We start from the raw sequence: 19,268 nt of genomic DNA, 5'->3' as shown, positions 1-19,268 counted from the left end.
TGAAATTTCTCATATTTCAAGAACAATATTATTTTAATCGGGGCAGTATCAATTTAATTAATATGATTAAATATATAATGAAACTTCCCATTTTATTTGAATTGGCTATGCTGAATCTGTTGTGGTAATGTATCATGTTAGAAAAGTGAGTACAATTAGGAAACAAATGCAAAAATCTCTGCTTCAGTAAATACTTTTGCACTGCTTTTAATTTTGAGCAGGGCCTGGATATTAATGTGAAATTTTAGAATACAGCGTGTGACAAAAGTATTCTAGTTTAAGGAAATGATATTACAAGACAAAATTAACAATATGTGAAGCCCTTGAAGGCAATCTGATGGGAAATGTTGTCAGAGGTTGAGGGCCAAAGGTCACTTGTAGAGAGGGAAAAGCAAAAGAGACAGGAGCTTATGGAGAGGGGAGACGGTTTGTATTTATATTTTCTTTTATCTGTGTCTTATTGTTTTGTCTCTGTCTCAGGGACATATCTGGATACTCCTCTTAGTAATTTGGAATTCAATAAAGGGGTGGATAGACAATACAGAATCAATGAAGCAATCTTAGGAAAATCACTCCCTCTGAGGCTCCTAATTAACTCATAAGAAAATGAAGGTGTTGGATTTTCATGATTTTAATGAGTTTTCTGTGCAGAGCATATCATAAGCTGCTATGAAATGTATCATATGAAATGTACTTCCTTGATAGTGGGATAAATTTTTGAAATAGTATAAGATTTTCCCCTCAACAATATTTTTTCTCTGCCACAATGACTGGTCTTTGAATCTTAGGACTTGCCTCAGCATTGGGAAGACCAAATACTACTAAGATAGGAAAGGATTAGACTTAAGGGTAATTTCTGCTGGATAAAAAGGGGAAATAGAATGCTCTTTTTGTGTTGGGAGAAGAAATTGGAGGAGAGAATGAGAGAGAGAGAGTCAAGTGGTTAGACTAAATATTTTAGCTAATTGATCTCTTACCCTTCTTTGAAGTTAAATTTTGAGGAAGAAGGGTAGAAATAACCTTATAAGTTTGGGAGTAATATCTTGCTTCTCAGGTATAGCCTGGTAACACTGTACCAAGACTCAACACTCAACCTGTCCCTGTTCCTACATCTTGAAAGTCTGAATTTATTTCAGGAGGAAAAAAAAAGATGAGAAAAAGGGAGATAGAAATCCAGAGTTAATTTATACTAAAACAAGTTGCTATAGATCAGGGTTTTTATATCCGTGTCTTTTAAACGCTGGTCATAATGTATCAGTGTATCTTGAAATCAGTTTGTGGTTAAAATAGTGTAAAATAGAAAAATGGAAGTCTATCCCCCATAGTGGTAGGTGTTTTTTGGTGAAATCTAGGTTCAATTTTATTATCAATAGCTAAATGTCTCTATCTCTGAATACATCTATATCTATATATATCTATATTATATCTGCATCTATATCTATCTATACATGCACCCACACACATAGTCACACTTCTGTTGTACTGTAGCATAATAAGAAAAAAAAAGTATTTCTCACTGTGAGTGGATTAAAGTGAAAACATGTTTAAATACAACTGTGATGTGTTTCAAACTGGAAGAAGTTAAGTTACCTTGAATGGAAATTTAAGTTTTCTTCTTCACTACCAAATGCGAATGGGAGCTCCAGACTAAAGATGAAACAGGTAGTGAAGATAAACAATTTTTCTGATGTCCGAATTTTTGTGTGTAAACTATGACCTGATCACACTAAAAATAATTAAACAACTGAGTTTGCGTGTGACTTACTTTTTAGGAATACAGTTGGGTCAAGATTATCTCTTTAAAAACTTTATTTTTGGGGTGCCTGGGTGGCTCAGTTGGTTGGGCAACTGCCTTCAGCTCGGGTCATGATCCCAGCGTCCTGGGATCGAACCCTATGTCTGTTTCCCAGCTCAGTGCGGAGTCTGCTTCTCCCTCTCCCTCTGCCCTACCTTCTCCCACTTGTACTCTCTCTCTCACTCTCTCAAATAAATAAAATCTTAGAAAAAATCCATCCCTCCCAAACTTTCTTTTTCTTGTATTCTGATAAGCCTTGATTGAGGAGAAATAGGAAAGTTGCAAACAATTTATTGGGAATTGTTCCTACTCCAGAAAGTCCCCACAGTTTTCTGTATTACACTCTGTGTCATTTGCCATTAGAGACATAGTGAAAAATCTTAATTCCTCCTGCATTAGGAATCTCTTAAATGTCCTTCAGCTGTAGCCCATTTGTCTTTCAAATTCTGGGGAGGGAAGGAAACATGGGTAAGATAAAATAAGGAAAGGGTCCTTAGAATTCTGCTGGTGCTTCTCCCATTAGTTGTCTTGAGACAATCAATGCCCACTCCCTCACCTGGTGACACATTGGCTGGTTTAGACATCTGGAGGAGTAAACAAAGAGCTGAGAAAAATAGGTAGAGATTAATTAGCATCAGAAAGTTCCTTTCCCATTTCCCCCCAACTAAATCCCCATGGCTGGTGAATTACAACCTAAGAATAATTCTTCCTAAGGCTGCTTCTCCTGGGTAGTGAGGGTAAAGCCTCGAACTGAAATTTTTTTTGTGGGGACTCTGTTGTTTCAGCATCTTCAGCCTAGGGTGCATCCATCTCTGAGATGCCTTGAACTTATTCATAAGGCTTTATACACACTAGGATCTGGCCCTGCTAGCCAGATCATTTTTTCCTTACAAAGTGGTACCTCTCCCTGGGGAACATGAGTGCTCAGGTTATGCTTGGCACATTGCTTTTCCAAACTAAATGTTGGAATAAATATTATCAAGTTCTCTGAAAAAAACAAAAAACAAAAAACAAAAAACAACCAAACAACCAAACAAATTTTTATTGAAGTTGCACTGAATCTTACAGATTTGTCTTTCTATAGTGAATATGGTATAACTTTTGATTTTTGTAAACTCTTCTTTGATATTTCTTAACAAATCTGTATATTTTTCACAGTAAAATGGCTGCCTGGCTTTTCTAAAAATATCTCTAAGGTATTAGATATCTTTTAATACTATTGTAAAAAGCCTTAATTATATATCCCACTTATTTGGTAAAGGTATATGGAAATGCAATTGGCTTGTACATCATCAACTTATCTTGACAAAACTTTCCTGCCTTCTAATAATTGTAGATTATTTTGAGTTTTCTGTGTAACAGTAACACCATCTGTAAAGAAACAGAATGGTATTCTCCTTTCTTCTCCCCATCTCTAATTATTCATTTATATTACACAGACTCCTATATAAAGTAAAAGTGAATAAAGGGATGACAGTACGCCATCCTTTCCCGTTTTAGAGTCCAGTCATAAAACTTTTATTCCACTTGCATCATCTTAATCTACATGTTCCTCACAATTATGCTTGAGTTGTCATTGAAAGTTTCATGAAAAATTAAACAAAACTGTCCATCATCTTAAATTATTTCTCTGTTAACTATCTTTACAGTCATGCATGTACAGCTCAAAAATGAAAAACCCTAAAATAAGTTAAACACATTTTTTTTTGTTTTACTAGTGATTGATGTATATGAAATAATAGATATTAGGAAATTTGATTTTACAGCACCTTTTCTTGTAGATTTGTTCTCAGGTTGCCCAAGACATTTAGATACAAAAAACCACAGCAAAAATAATCGAAGTACACAACAGGTAACTTTACAAAGTGTAAAATATGAACCATTTCTGCCCTTTCCTAGAGCCAAATGGGTCACAATTTTCTGTAAAGAAAACATTTCTGTAGCTGTAGTCAAAAGTGTGGCCATTGAAAAAAGGTACAGCAGGGGGAATATAGTCAGTGGTATTGTGATAGAGTTGTATGGTGACAGATAGAAGATCCAGTTGTGGTGAACACAAAATAACGTCTAGAGTTGTCCAATCAGTATGTCGTCTACCTGACACAGATGTAATATTGCGCATCAGCTATACTCAAAGTGTGCACACTGAGATTGTGTATTCCACAAATACACTTCACTTAACATGTGATAGCCACTGAGATATAGTCACAGTGTACCTGTACCCACAGTATTGTGTCAAACATAAGTTGTATAAAAGTTCCATATTCCTATATGGAGCTCCTCAAAAGCAGACAGATCCCAAGGAGTGCTCTTGTTCTGTTGAGCACAGGATGATGTATGGAAGTGTTGAATCGGTAGATGGTACACCTGAAACTAATATAACACTCTGTTAACTATAATGGAACTAAAATAAAAACTTAATTAACAACAAATAAATAAATAAATAAATGTAGGTACGTCAAAAAAGAAAGACAACTCTCTACATGTTAATTAGCTTTACTCCTCTAATATTAAACATAAAAGTCACAAAAGGAAGATAAAAATTCAAACAGAAGTAACAAAAACCTATCACAATCACAAACAAAAACCTATTTGGGTTAGTTTGGTCAGACCAAACGGTCTACTCTCTGTAAATTTTTAGAATAAGGCAGACAAAATTTGAAAGGCTAGTGAATTTTCCCCTCTTTTCCCTCCTTCAGCTTTGTTTCTTTGCTCCAAGGTCAAGTTGCCTCTCAGTTGCTGCATTATTAGCCTGCTGTCCTTGTATGTCTCTTCACTCAGTGTATCAAGTTCAGCAATGGTCCCCTCAAAAGCTGTCTATGCAAGACGGCAGGCTTGCTCAGAGGAGTTCAGACCTCATAGTAGAGTACAGAAAAGTTGAGGATGAGACCCAATCTGATAGGATGTGTCCATTGGCTCTTCGTTTCTGCTGACTTCAAACTTGTTGGTATGGGGACGCCTGGGTGGTTCAGTTGGTTAAGCCACTGCCTTCAGCTCAGGTCATGATCCCAGAGTCCTGGGATCGAGTCCCGCATCGGGCTCCTTGCTCAGTGGGGAGCCTGCTTCTCTCTCTGCCTCTGCCTGCCGCTCTGCCTCCTTGTGCGCTCTCTCTCTCTCTGACAAATAAATAAATAAAATCTAAAAAAAAAAAACAGAAAAAAAAAAAAACCCCACAACTTGATGGTATGCTTGTGGTGACTGATCCACAATCCCTTTCCTCTCAGCACCAGAAGCAACCCAGACACGTAACAGTAAGACTCATCTTTCACTTACAAATAGAAGATTTTGCTCTCTGCTTGTGGAGCAGCGTGATCAAGAACTTCTCCAGAAGTGATAGTATATCATTGTAGATGTACTCTAAGCTTTGTCACAGTTTTCTCTTTGTAATCATGAATAATCCTCCCCCCCACCACTTTAGCATCTCCTATCTTTAGCTTGGTACTTGAGATAACTCTTTAAAATGACCTATGGCTTTTTACAACATTTTTCACAAGTAACTGAGAAAAAGATGCTTTCCTCATTGGAGATAATTCAGCTCCTTATTTGGTTACGGACAGGATGCAGACTGCCATGTCTTCATATTGTTTAGCCTGCTTGGTCAGTTTTGCTTCTGTTCCAGCTTAACTTTCCCTTTTTGTGTCTGAAGTCGTTGGTAGAAGACGATAGGTCTCAGGAATTTCTGCCTTTTTGTTTTCAAAAGATATTTTATCAGATTAATGGTGTCCTCATCTATTTCTGAATTACTAAGAGTTATTTTTTATTTTAAAAGATTATTTATTTATTTATTTGACAGAGAGAGAGAGAAATCACAAGTAGGCAGAGAGGCAGGCAGAGAGAGAGGAGGAAGCAGGCTCTCTGCTGAGCATAGAGCCCGATGAGGAACTTGATCCCAGGACCCCGGGATCATGACCCTAGCAGAAGGCAGAGGCCCAACCCACTGAGCCACCCAGGAGTCCAAGAGTTGTTTTTTTAAATTAGGAATTTAGTTTGAATTTTATCTAATGTTTTTCCTAAACCTATTTGAAAGAGTCATGTTGTTTTTCTCTTTTAATACCATAATGTGGTGAATTGTATTTGCAGATTTTCTAATATAAGCCTGAAGAAGAGCAGTCTTACACATTTTCTTTTTGTAAATTTCTTTTAATTGTCTTATTTTCCCATAAAAAGGCATATTTTTCAGTTTTTAACTTTATTAAAAAGTATATGATGCTACATGTAATAATTTAGGGCTCTTCCTCCTATAGAATAATATATTGTTAATGTTCTTACTTATTATTATATTTAGCTAAAATTCATTCATTTTGACTGTTGCTTCATATTTGATTTTGAAAATAAATAATTTATCATATGCTTGGGCATATTAATTATGGGACTTTTTATAAGTCATAATAATAAAGACAGTATGTAACTGGCACAGGGGTAGAAAATTGGCCGATGGGATGGAACAGAGAGCTAAGAACTAGACTCAGGCATCCACTGGAATTTAGGTACATCAGAGGTGGCCTCTCTCAACAGTAAGGAAAGGTGAGAGAATTCAGTAAATGAAACTGGATGATTGGTTACCCAGAAAAATAAAATCATCAGATAGATTAAGGATTTTAATATTTAAAAAACCTGTGAATGTCTCAGTAGAACATATTGGTGAACATATTTTCAGGCACAAAAACGTTAACAATATTTGACAATATAAAAATTTAAAAACTTAGTTTGTCAAAAAATAATCCTAAGTGAAAACACGAGTTACAACTGGGAAAACGTCATCAGCAACAAACAGAGTCAAAAGGAAATTTTATCAAGACGAGTTAACAAACTCTTGTAAAATAAGTGTGTAAAGCATCAGCAACTAAGAGAAAACAAGGGGCAAAGCACATGAAAAAGCATTTCACAACAGAACACGTACAAATGGCTAGCAAATACATTAGAAGATGACTGACCTCATTGTCAGGGCAATGTAAAGCAAAACTGACAGAACTTTTAGAACGTCTGATTGCACCCAGTGTGGGAACCTTCTATACCTTATACATTGCAACGAGGGTGGGAGTGGGTGTGTGAAATCTGAAACCACTGATCTCCGCATCAGTGTGATTGTCTCTTTAAAAAATTGGGGTGAAAAAAGTACATACTGTATGATTCCATTTACATGACAGTCCTAAGCTACAATGAGAGAAGCAGAGAAGTAGGATCCCGGGCTGGAGGTGAGGGCAATATACTAACTTGCGGAGGAGCTGTAAGAACTTCTCAGGATTGTGTTTGTGTTCCATTTCTAGATTGTGGAGGTAGTTACCCAAGACCAGATATTTGTCAAAATTCATTGAATTGTATGTTTGGAATGGATATGCTTTATTTCCTATAAATTATACCTCAATACAATTGACAAAAATTTAAAAAAATAGGGTTTTCCTTTTGGTGGTGTATCCACAAATCTATTACATTGAACATACAATCCAGTCACATAAATTTAGATAATACACAATAGAAGGCCACAGGTGGAACAGTTGGATGATGCACTATTTAAGTCTGAGCCCTTTAAAATCATTTAAAATTTCAAAAGTAACATGTCTGCCCATGCTATTTATCTAGGCCACTTAGAAAAATCTAAATAAAGATTAATTGGCATGTCTTAATACCGGTATATGTTTACAATATTTTCAATAAAGACACATATTTATTATTTCCCTGATATTTGAAAGTTGATCAGAAATAGAGATTTACATGATTCTTCATCTGCTATTTATTGTTAATACATACTGAGAAAATAACAGATAATCTGAAATTTTCAGGATGTCCGTGGGATGTTTGCAGATATGGGTAATGTCTGATTCTAGTACCCTGGGGATCTTTACTTTTTTTTTTTTAAGATTTTATTTATTTATTTGACAGACAGAGATCACAAGTAGGCAGAGAGGCAGGCAGGGAGAGAGGAGGAGACAGGCTGCCTGCTGAGCAGAGAGCCCAATGTAGGACTCGATCCCAGGACCCTGGGATCATGACCTGAGCCAAAGGCAGAGACTTTAACCCACTGAGCCACCCAGGTGCTCCTTCCATAACGGTCTAAGGCAGACTCAGGGATGGAGGAAGAGACATGCAGGGAAGGAACAGATATTTCTGTAGAGATTGCTTAAAAATAGAATCTTAAAAAAAAAAAAATCACTTGCTTCTCTGAAAATGACTGAACTTTATACAATTATATAGACATCATTTCCTAAGAATGCCACATAGTAATCACTATAATTTCTTTGATAGAACTGATTAATAAAGATACCTGTACTACGGCAATAATACATGAACTAACTGTCAGATATTGTCCAGACTATTTTCTTGTACTGAAATCCATTGCTTGAGCAGTAGTAGAAAGGGTGTAATTGTAGGAATCAGGTAGGCTGGGGTTCACGTTCTATCTCTCTGTTCTCTTCATTCCCTCAACAGATTAGATGATGCCCATCTACATTGGTGAGGACAATCTACTTCACTGTGTTCACAAATTCAAGTGCTAATCACTTCCAGAAATACCATCACAGACATCTAGAAATGTTTATCCAAATATCTGAGCACCTCAAAATCCAGCCAAATTAACACATAAAATAAACCATCACAAGAAACACATACTCATTTTAACAGTGATATTACTACCAAAAGGGCCAAGAACTAAAATTAGTCTAATGCTGGTCTTCTCATTGAGAATCAAGAGCATGTTTACAATTATTTACACAAAAAGCAAAATGTTTCTTCTCTTATTGTCTGAAACCCACGTTTTCCAAACTGAAAGTGACCTAGAAATTATCTAATCCAATCCTTCGTTTGTAAATATGAAAGTATTGATGCCTCAAATGTTCATGTTTTCAGTTAATGAATTCCAGAGCTGGAATTGGAATCTAATCTCCTAACATACAATTTATGTTCATCTCAGAATATGACACTGAAGATCTTAACAAAAGATAAAAAAAAAGTTACACTTAGTAGCTATTTCGTGTTGAACAAGTAACCTAAATTTTCTATATATTGGCTTCCTCTTCTATAATTCGAAGATAATGATAATAACAGTACATATTTTAAATGTTTTAGTATGTTTACAATATTAAATGAAATAATAAAAACAAGGCACTTACCACAGAGTAAGGACTTAACAATAGGAGAATTATAAAGAGTCTATTGAGAGATAATTTTTTTCCAATTAAGTGTTTCTATCATGACATTTTGTGATATAGTTTTGTCCTGTGCTTTGGAAGACGAATTTTCTACCTGAGAGGGATGGATTCAAAATCCTTCTCACCCTAGAAAATAACCTGTAGAAACAGGTTCTCAGTGGACTTGTGTTGGGAAACCTATACATCAAACTGAAAATGATTAACTGAGGAAAGAAAGAACAAGTTGATTTTTATCTCTTGAAGAGGTATCAACAACCCTGAGTGTAACTGATCCTTTTCACTAATACTCTGTCTATTCCTGTCAAAGCCCAAGAAAATCTGCTAGGCTGTGTCTGTGGCTGGTGATCTCATCTCATCCCTCCACTGACATCTCATCCCTCCACTGACAGGCTCTTCTTACCATCTCTCTGGGTTTTTTTCCCTTCCTGTGCTTTTTTTGAACAACATCTATATATTTTCCTTCTCTTCAGTTGGAAACAAACAAAAGTAAACTAAACTAACTAAAAATAACAATGCAAACATTCCTCTGTGAAACAAAACCACCTTGGAATATATATATTTTGTATCATGATAGAACAAGAAGCTTTTCCTCCATACCAGTATTTATAATTCTAAAGAAGAATAGCATTGACCAAAAGTTAGGAAACATTATAAAAATGTTACGAAGATGTAGGAACTTTCCAGGAAATGTTAATTATTATCATGACTAAACTGGAATAATTTATTAGCCAGATTTGGATTGTCCTACCCTTCTAAATGACCCACTAAGTCATTTATCAACTTAGTTAACATTTTTTTTTTGGTATGAGAACCAATTTATGGAAAAAAAATATAGTTAGTGACGTTTAACTTTTTGACCTTTAGTAACAAGTTTAAAAAATATGTATCTTTAAAAAGATGATAAATGGTTATTTTAAAACATCAAATAGTAAAATAAAATAAAATAAAATATGACTAACATCAAGCAAAGTGTGTTATTTAACAGGTAACAAAACACATTCATCCTATTTTACTTTACTGAATCCCAAGGGAACAGGGTATATTTATACAAATTAGACTGCCTATTTATCGTAAAAAATCATTCCAATGAGAAGATAATTTTGCTTTATATCTCAGAGAAGTAGCAAGATAAAGGTAGCTTTCTAGAAAGCTCTTATCCTGGGGTGACTTAGTGGTTCAGTGTGTTAAGTGTCTAACTCTTGATTTTGGCTCAGGTCATGATCTCAGGGTGGTAAGGTCAAGCCCCTCCTTGGGCTCTGTGCTAAGCCTGCTTAAGATTCTCTCTCACAGTCTCCCTCTGCCCCTAGTGCTCCTGCTTGCATTTCTCTCAATACATACATACATACATACATACATACATAAAGCTCTCATCCTGAAATTAAATTGGAGGCTACATTCTGAATCTGTATGATCTCTATTTGATCACGAGTTGGTCACTGCTGGTACATAAGTGTAGATTACACCAATTACCTTCTGAGGTCTTGTTTTCACTTCTACTTCTTTGTTTAATTAGTTGAATCTCATTGCCAGTCAGGAGTAGAAGCCTCAAGGTTTATCCTTCTTCTTAGATCTTTTTAGATCTTCTCTTTCTAGATCTTTAAGTGTTCTTACCACACACACACACACACACATAGAGGTAACAAAGCAGGGTGATGAATATGTTAATAAGCTTGATTGTGGTAATTATTTCTCAATGTACACATATATTAACATGTCACATTGTTCACCTTCAATATGTATGATTTTTATTTGTCAATCTTATCTCAATAAAGTTGGAAACTCACAATTATGGAAGGATATAGGAAAAAGGAAAAAGGAAAAAGCTATAGCCATTTCTCTACGGAAGTTTCTGTTTAAAGGAGAATGCACAAAGTCTTTAAATATTTAAGACATCTCTAAAAGGCGGAAGTGGAGAGACACAAATCACAACTATAAAACCCTTCAGCTGATTAGGTCAGAGCTGAGGAACCATTTTATTTTCTTTCTCAAGTCCTAATCTTTTTCTCTTAATTTTATTCTCTTACAGCAATGTGCGTCAGAAGCCAGATCACCTAAATTCTGGTTCACTAATCTTGTCTACCATTTTTCAATCACTCTTCTCTCATATCTCCTCTGTGATATCCTGGCTCCATACCAAACCCCCTCTGCCCCCGTCTTAGAAGTGTGATAGAAACCCAGATTTCTATTACAGAAGGACATGCATACAGGTTAAACTAACCAACCAAACATATATACGATGCAGTTTGTTCTGCTCTAAATGTAGAGATTAACAGGGTTTAATGGTGTGTCATATATTGAAAACAAATAAAAAAAACTATGAACAAGGCTGCAGTTTTATTATAATCTGCCACCTACTGAATTCATGATTTTGAACAATTCTTTCACGTTTCTGAACTTGAGTTGTTATGTCAGTAAAATGAGAAAAAATAGAAGATATCTACTCAGCAGGTTATATGTAGTCATTTTGCATATAATATATGCAAAAACATCTCTATATGGTAGGTATTCAAAAAGCCTCCATTTCCAGTATTTTCTATGATGAAACTAATTTATATTTTCATAAATTGCCATTTTAGCTTTTGACTAAAAATGATTGAATCCTAATTTCAGGGAAAGTGTCTTGAATCCAATTCCAGTACCTTGATTGCCAAAGCGAAAAGCGAGTGCTAAAACTGTCAAGTGACGGCAAGTGATTCAACCTTCTTTTTGCTGGATTGTTTTCTGGTTAAGTTAACACACATTTCAAAACTCACCCAGAATCGTTGCCTTTTGGCTTCGACTCTGAACTTAAAGTGATGATATTTCAAGGAAAACCGAAATGCAAAGGGATGTTATGTTGCATTTACTTTAGGGTTCATTCACTATGACTTTTACATGACTTGTTAGACATTAGCCTCCCTGTTTTGAAAAGGCCAGGAACATCAGGGTCTGTGCAGAGGGTGAAAACCATTAGTCTGCACTTTATCACTGTCATCCAGCTGCAGAATGGCCGTATTTTACATTCCACAGGTAATGGAGGATGTCAGAGCTGTTTCAACTCTTACACAGGTCAAAACTTCACAAAGACTCAGGGTTTCTGATTTTAGGCGAGGAGCACTTCTCTGCCCCAGTTCCTCAAATAGCCTTCACCCACTCTGCAAGGAGACTGTAGTGATTATTGTCTGTGAGTGTGCTTTGTAACCTATTAATGAACTTTGGGGTAGAATTGATTCCTAACTTATAGTTCAAATATCTAAGTCATTAGAAGGCAGAGCCAAACTTTGCTTCAACTTTCTTCCTTGAAGTGGATTTTAACCAAGATTAGGTATCACAATAACATTGTGTTGTCATATCAGTCTTCACATCAACTCGTAGATGTGTGGGATTTCAGAGACTGACATGACAGCATGTTCACTCGATACAGCCCTGATCTCACGTGTGCCCACCTGAGCACAGCCCAGCTGGCTGAGGCCCCCAAACAGTGACTTTGGGTTTCTTTGGGCACCGAGCAGAGATTCTATTGCATTCCATTACATCTTATCACACTTTTCATTTTTTATTCCATTATGGCAAGTTCATCTTCCCCGCATTCGGGTAGAGGCTACTGATAGGTAATAAATATCAGCATCACATCTACTCAAAAGGGGAGAAATCTAACGAGTAGAGAAGGAAGTAGACCATAGCTGCTGCTTCTTTTCATACTCACAGATTTTCTGCAACTTTAGGGGATTTGTTAAGATTCTCAGTGTAATATTCTGGGATGAACATAAATTGTATGTTAGGAGATTGGATTCTAATTCCAGCTCTGGAATTCATCAACTGAAAACACAAGCATTTGGGGCATCAATATTTTCATATTTACAAACGAAGGATTGGACTAGATAATTTCTAGGTCACTTTCAGCTTGGAAAACATGTTTTTCCAACAATAAGAGAAGAAACATTTTACTTTTTGTGTAAGTAATTGTAAACATGCTCTTTATTCTCCAGGAGAAGACCAGCATTATACTTTTTAGTTTTTGGCCTTTTTGGTAGTGATATCACTGTTAAAATGAGTATGTGTTTCTTATGATGGTTAATTTTATGTGTCAATTTGACTAGGTTATGAGGTGCTCAGATATTTGGATAAATATTTCTAGATGTGTCTGCGATGGTATTTTTGAAAGTGATTAGCACTTGAATTTGTGAACAGAGTGAAGTAGATTGTCCTCACCAATGTAAATGGGCATCATCTAATCTGTTGAGGGAATGAAGAGAACAGAGAGGTGGAGGAAGGGAGAATTCTTTTTGCCTGACTGTTGAGGGGACACATTGATCTTTTCCTGCCCTTGAACTGGGACTTAACACCATTGGTTCTACTGGTTCTCAGGCCTTCAGACTTGGACTAGAATTACCCCACTGGCTTTCATGGGTATCTAGCTTGAAGAAGACTGTGGGAATCCCCAGCCTCCATAATCATGTGAGTCAATCACTTATTTTACATATATATCTCATGGGTTCTGTTTTTCTAGAGAACGCTGAGTAATATACTTTTCTTGGCAAAAACTGGAGTTTTCAAAATTATTGACGAATTAATAATTCTTACTTCTGACTATACATGTTCACATGACCTTCAAAACACTTTCGTACATATTACCTTGTTTTTTCCCTTTTCCTTTTGTTAGAAAACATGAATTGCTTCATACCACTGGACAGGTATTACCACCCCCATTCTAAGGACAATGAAGTCAAGATGAGGAATACTTAGGTAGCTTAACAAAGAATTTGTGGTTAGTTAACAGCAGGAGATGTAATACAATTTAAGTCAGCTAAATGTTAATCATATATATGCTTATTTTATTTTTAAAATCAACATCTTATTATGAAATATAACATACAGAAACATACATAATACTTAGTTTAACAATAGCTGTAATGAGAACACCTGTAATGATCACGGCCGTGAAGTATTAGAACATTACGGGCATCACAGAAGGCCCTCTCTCTCCTCTGTGCCAGTTATCAGCTGATTGCTTCTCGCCTTGAAACCCCCCACCCCCAAATCTCTTCCGCAACAACAGAGCTTTAAGCATCCCCTCCACCCCACCCCCGACCCCCGCCGCCTTTGGTGCCCGTGTGATATTAAGCGTCATCGGTAGAGGGAGCTAGAGGGGCTTTGAAAGAGGAAGGGGTTTCCCTTCCGGGGCGTGCAGTCTTTGGCCCGTGTGGCCTCTAGGCCTGGGTCACGTGGCCGACACAGGATTCCCAACCGGGTGACGTCGCAGCTCCCTCTGTGTCTACCACAGCACCTTGACCCGTCTGGATCCCAGAGGGAAGGTTCCGGCGTCCCCGTGACTGTGAATCACTTCCGCCTCGATAAAGCCGTGACCTTCGCCGTGCTGTGGGCTACCGCTGCCACCCTTGCTTAACAAGGCGTGAACCCCAGTCTGGAGGAAGGACACCCCTCCCACGTTGGTGCTTCCGTGTGTACCTCCCTCAGCCGTAAGGGGTTTTTCAGAATTGTACTTACAGGTTTATAATCCCCTCCCCCTTTTTTAAAAAAGATTTTATTTATTTATCTGACAGACACGGCGGGGCAGGGAACACAAGCAGGGGGAGTTGAGAGGGAGAAGCAGGCCTCCCTCCAAGCAAGGAGCCCAGTGCGGGGCTCGATCCCAGCATCCTTGGTTCATGAGCCGAAGACAGACGCTTAACGCCTGAGCCCACCCCGGGGGCCCCTCATTTCTCCTCTGTTACAGTTGTTTGGGATCCTGACGGGCAAGTCTCACAAATCACAGATTCCCTCATTTCCACCCAGAAGCAGCTACTCTCCTAACTCATTTGAAATGATTTGCTGGAGCTCCTTTATAAGTTTCCTACTCATGTATACTTTTTTTTTTTTTTTTTTTTTAATGGTGAACAAGTTTGAAAAATTCCCTGCCAGTGCAGGTTGGTGGGGGGGGGGGTGTGTATGTGCAATGCTGGCAGTGGCCGACCATATTACATATGAGTATTACACGTATTACATACGAGTGGACGCCTGCAGGACCAGAGGGCAGCTGAGCATGCCTGTTCTTCACACTTAGGGGTGCGCGTGTATCATGACTGTGGAGGTAAGAGTACTATGAGTGTGTTTTAACTGTGCACACATGTGTGCGAATGTGTGCGTGTGCACGCAGGTGTGGGACTGGGTGGAAGCAAGGAGACTGTCTGCCCAGGGAGCTCCAGCTCCTAACCTGTAAAGACCCCCACTTGTGAGTTCAGCTGAAGTCTGGTGAAGTGGGGAGTTTCCTTTCTCTTGGTGTGAAGGGCTGGGTGTTGGGTTTCATCACATTTTTTAAACATAGTTTCATTTTTTCTTTTTTTTAGAACTTTATGGTAACACAATGTCTATAAACTTTTGTTACTTGCTCTCTTTTGTTCAAAATGATGTTTTTTAAAGACACTAATGTGGCTGTGCCCATGGTCTGCTTTATTTATGTATCCACAGTGTGTTTTCCATTCTAAAGTTGTGTGCATTTGGATTGCTTCCAATGTTTGACAATTACGAACAACTGTGCTTTCAACATTCTTGTACCTGTTGCAAATAAGCACGTTTATCTCTGTAGACTATACACAGGGGTGAAATTTCTGAATTAAAGGGACTACCTCTTCCACCTTTCTAGATTATGATATATTGTTTACCAAAGAGGTAAACAAAGAGCTTTATCAAAGAGGTACCAATTTATAGTCCTTCCAGCCGTGTAGAAATCTAGTAGCTCTATATGCTTGTTAATATGTATTAGTATGAAGTAAAATATTATTTTGCATTTTCCTGACTTCAGAAGTTTAGTGCCTTTAGTGTATGTCTATTAGTAATTTGATTTCCTCTTTTATGAAGTGTTCTTTTAAGTCTTTTACCTGTTTTACTCTCTGGTTGTCTGACTTTTTAGAGTTTTCTTTTTTATCATAAATAATCTGGATAAAAATCCCTTTGTCAGCTATGTGTTGCAGATACCTTTTTCCATTCCATGGTTTTTTGCTTTTTAAAAATGGTATCTTTTGAAGAAGACAAAATTATGATCATAAGTTTAATGTAGTTGACCTTATTAATCTTTTTCTTCATGGCTACTGCTTTTTGTGTTTTAAGATATCAAAGATATTAATATATTCTTCCATATTCTAAAAGCTTTATGGTTTTGCCTTTCACATTTAGGTTTTTAATTTACCTGGAATTGATTTTTTAATATGGCATGAATGCTTTTGCTATTATGCTATAATTTCTAAGAATCAAATGTGCACAAGGTCACTGTTACTGTTTAGTTTATGCATGCACAATTTTGGGAGAGCTAGCCTCATAGAGAAGGGTGCTTAACTGGGTGGGTGGGAGTGGAGACTTTTTAAGAAACCCATAATTAAGCTCTTATTGATGGGAAGTACTTTACTTCCATAACTTCAGAAGTGCTAATTTTATAGCACTTCAGGGTTGGAGAGTTCAGGGTTGGAGAGTTGAAGGAGGTTGGCCAAGGTCACACAGTAATAATCAAGTTGAGCAAGGATTCAAATTTTTACCATTGGACTCAAAAGCTTCTGCTATTTTGTCTCTCTAGTGAAGGTGTGTGTGTGTTCCCTTCTTATTTTCTTTGCTTTTCCATACTTTTAATTTGACATTTGGATTTTCCAGGGATAACAGACTATCTCTGATTCCCATTCTGAGTTTTGCTTATGCCCAAAGTTACCTCACTTTGCTTATAAGCGTTTTCTTACATTTTTAAAATAGTCCCATATGCAATTATGCTTCTCTTTCTGTTTGTTACATTGTCTTTCAGTAAAAAGTTTTCACTCAATAAATATAGAAATTTGACTATTTCCTAGAGTTTGAATTCTTATTCTATATGCAAGGGCCCCAGAACCTGCTCTGGTTGCCTAGCTATGTTCCCTGGAGCTCTGGGGGCTCTGACAAATTCCCACATAATACACATTGGAAGTTGCTGGGCTAAGCACTCCAGGTTTTCCTTCCCTCCTCTCACACAAACTTCAGCCAGAGAAACTCTGATTTACTTGTTGTATTTGTTTGGACTCCCAGTTAAAATTTCATTTGAATAAAGGTTTTTGCCACTAAAAATGTCTGAAAACAACTGGACAATCATTGTGAGTAATTTTAGGATGCGACAGGGTGCTTTCAGTTATCTGGTTATAAGAGTATTAAAAAAATTTGCTGGAGAAAATTAAATTTACAAGGTTTTTAATTCTATAGTTAATAAGTAAATTTAGTAAGATCAACCCAAAAAGTCAATATTATTTACATGTTAATAACAAACAATTGGAAGATGAAATAAAAAAATATAAGACCAGAATAAAGCCCAAAATACTTAGGAAGATATTTTTAAAAAGACATGAAAGACTTCTCTCTGAAAACAACAAATAATTGCTACCAGATTTCAAAACGTGTTAATAATTTGGAGTTGTATTATGTTCATGGGGTGAAAAATTCAGTATTGTTAAGGTATACGTTCTCACCAAATTTACATCAACACTATCATAATAAAAACCTTACTCTCTTTGGTCTTCCATCTGCCCCTGGATCTTGCTCTAATAATTCCTTATTACTTTGTTATTTCTTAAATGCCATCAAGCTATGTATTTGTATAAGTATATGCATACTTAACATCCTCTGGCTGAGCTAAAATAGAGTACCCAGTCTATGTTTTCTCCACTTTGGTACCATTGACTCAGGGGGCTGGATAATTCTTTGTTATTGGAGGCTGTTTTGTGTGTTGAATATGCAGCAGCCTCCTTGTACTCTACCCATATGGTACTGTCCTCCCATTTGTGACAAACAAGAATGTCTAGTTATTGCTAAATGTCCCTTGTGAGGTGAAATTGCTCCTAGTTTAGAACCACTGACTTGACATATCATTTGTTGAAGCAAAAATCCCAACTTGTCAAATACTTTTTTCTTCCTGTCATTCCATTTATTGTTTTCCAACATTGTTTTTTATCCCAATTCTTGCCAACTGCTTTATTACAGATGGAAACATTTGTGATGATTATATCCCTTTAAATCATCAATTTATTTCCCATTAGTTATAGAATTAATTCCAAATCTTGTAGCATGGCATGAAAGCCCCATCTACTTCTCTCTTTCTTGTCTGACCATACCGGGTTTTAGATGACTATTCTTCCTGCATTGCTTAAAAAAAAAAAAAAAAAAAAAAAAAAAATTCTTGGCTTATAGCACTGTATGGTTTTTTATTATGTCTGTGCTACCTTTCTTCCCTTGATCTGTGAATCATATATTTCTTATGTGTCTCTTCAAACCCTCTAGCACCCATTTCTGACTTGAGACACTGTGTGTCAGTAGTTTTGTGGTGGCTTCAAGGAATTTGACACAAGTGTGGGCCTGTATGTGTATGTTTCATATCCTGCCATGGATTTCTTTGATGTTGTCATGTGAGATGCTAGTGGAAATTTGTCTCATAGTCATGAATGGGATGAATGGGTACAGGAGAAGTCAGTGCATGTGGGAGCCTTTTTTTTTTTTCCACTTTAAAAATTTTTATTTCAATTCCAGTTAGTTAACATACAGTGTTAGTTTGAGTTGTAAAATAGAGTGATTCAACAGTTCCATATATCATCCAGTTCTCATCAAGACAAGTGCACTCATTAATCCCCATCACCTGTTTAATACATGTTCTCACATCCTCCCCTCTGGTAGTCATCAGTTCTCTATATTTAAGAGTCTGTTTCTTGGTTTTGTCTCTCTTTCTATTTCTTCTCATTTGTCTTGTATCTTAAATCCCACATATGATTGAAACATATTTGTTTTTCTGACTGATACACTGTGCTTAGCATTAGGCTCTCTAGCTCCGTCCATGTCATTGTAAATGGCAAGATTTCATTCTTCTTTAGGGCTGAATAATATTCCATTATTTATATAATCACACACACACACACACACTACATCTTTTGTATCCACTCGTGAATTATTGGATGCTTGGGTTGCTTCCATATCTTGGCTATTGTAAATAATGCAGCTGTACACATAGGGATATATGTATTCTTTTAAATTAGCATTTTTTTGTTCTTTGGGTAAATACCATTCTTGACCAATAGGAAATATAAATAAATGTTTCCTCCTTCACCCTCTAGGTAGTTGGTTTTGAAAATATTGTAAAAAGTTCCTGAGAGGGGCACCTGGGTGGCTCAGTGGGTTAAGCCGCTGCCTTCGGCTCAGGTCATGATCTCGGAGTCCCGGGATCGAGTCCCGCATCGGGCTCTCTGCTCAGCAAGGAGCCTGCTTCCTCCTCTCTCTCTCTGCCTGCCTCTCTGCCTACTTGTGATCTCTCTCTGTCAAATAAATAAATAAAATCTTAAAAAAAAAAAAAAAGTTCC

General features: G+C 36.8%; 1 pseudogene; it reads right to left on the bottom strand.

The window, feature by feature from the left end:
• Positions 1-4,429: 4,429 nt before the first annotated feature.
• Positions 4,430-14,047, bottom strand: LOC132024126 (14-3-3 protein zeta/delta-like; annotated as a pseudogene).
• Between the last annotated feature and the right edge of the window lie 5,221 nt (positions 14,048-19,268).

Source organism: Mustela nigripes, chromosome 9 (assembly GCF_022355385.1).
Source record: "Mustela nigripes isolate SB6536 chromosome 9, MUSNIG.SB6536, whole genome shotgun sequence".
NCBI classification, from domain to species: domain Eukaryota; kingdom Metazoa; phylum Chordata; class Mammalia; order Carnivora; family Mustelidae; genus Mustela; species Mustela nigripes.
This window is presented reverse-complemented; position numbering and strand designations above follow the sequence as displayed.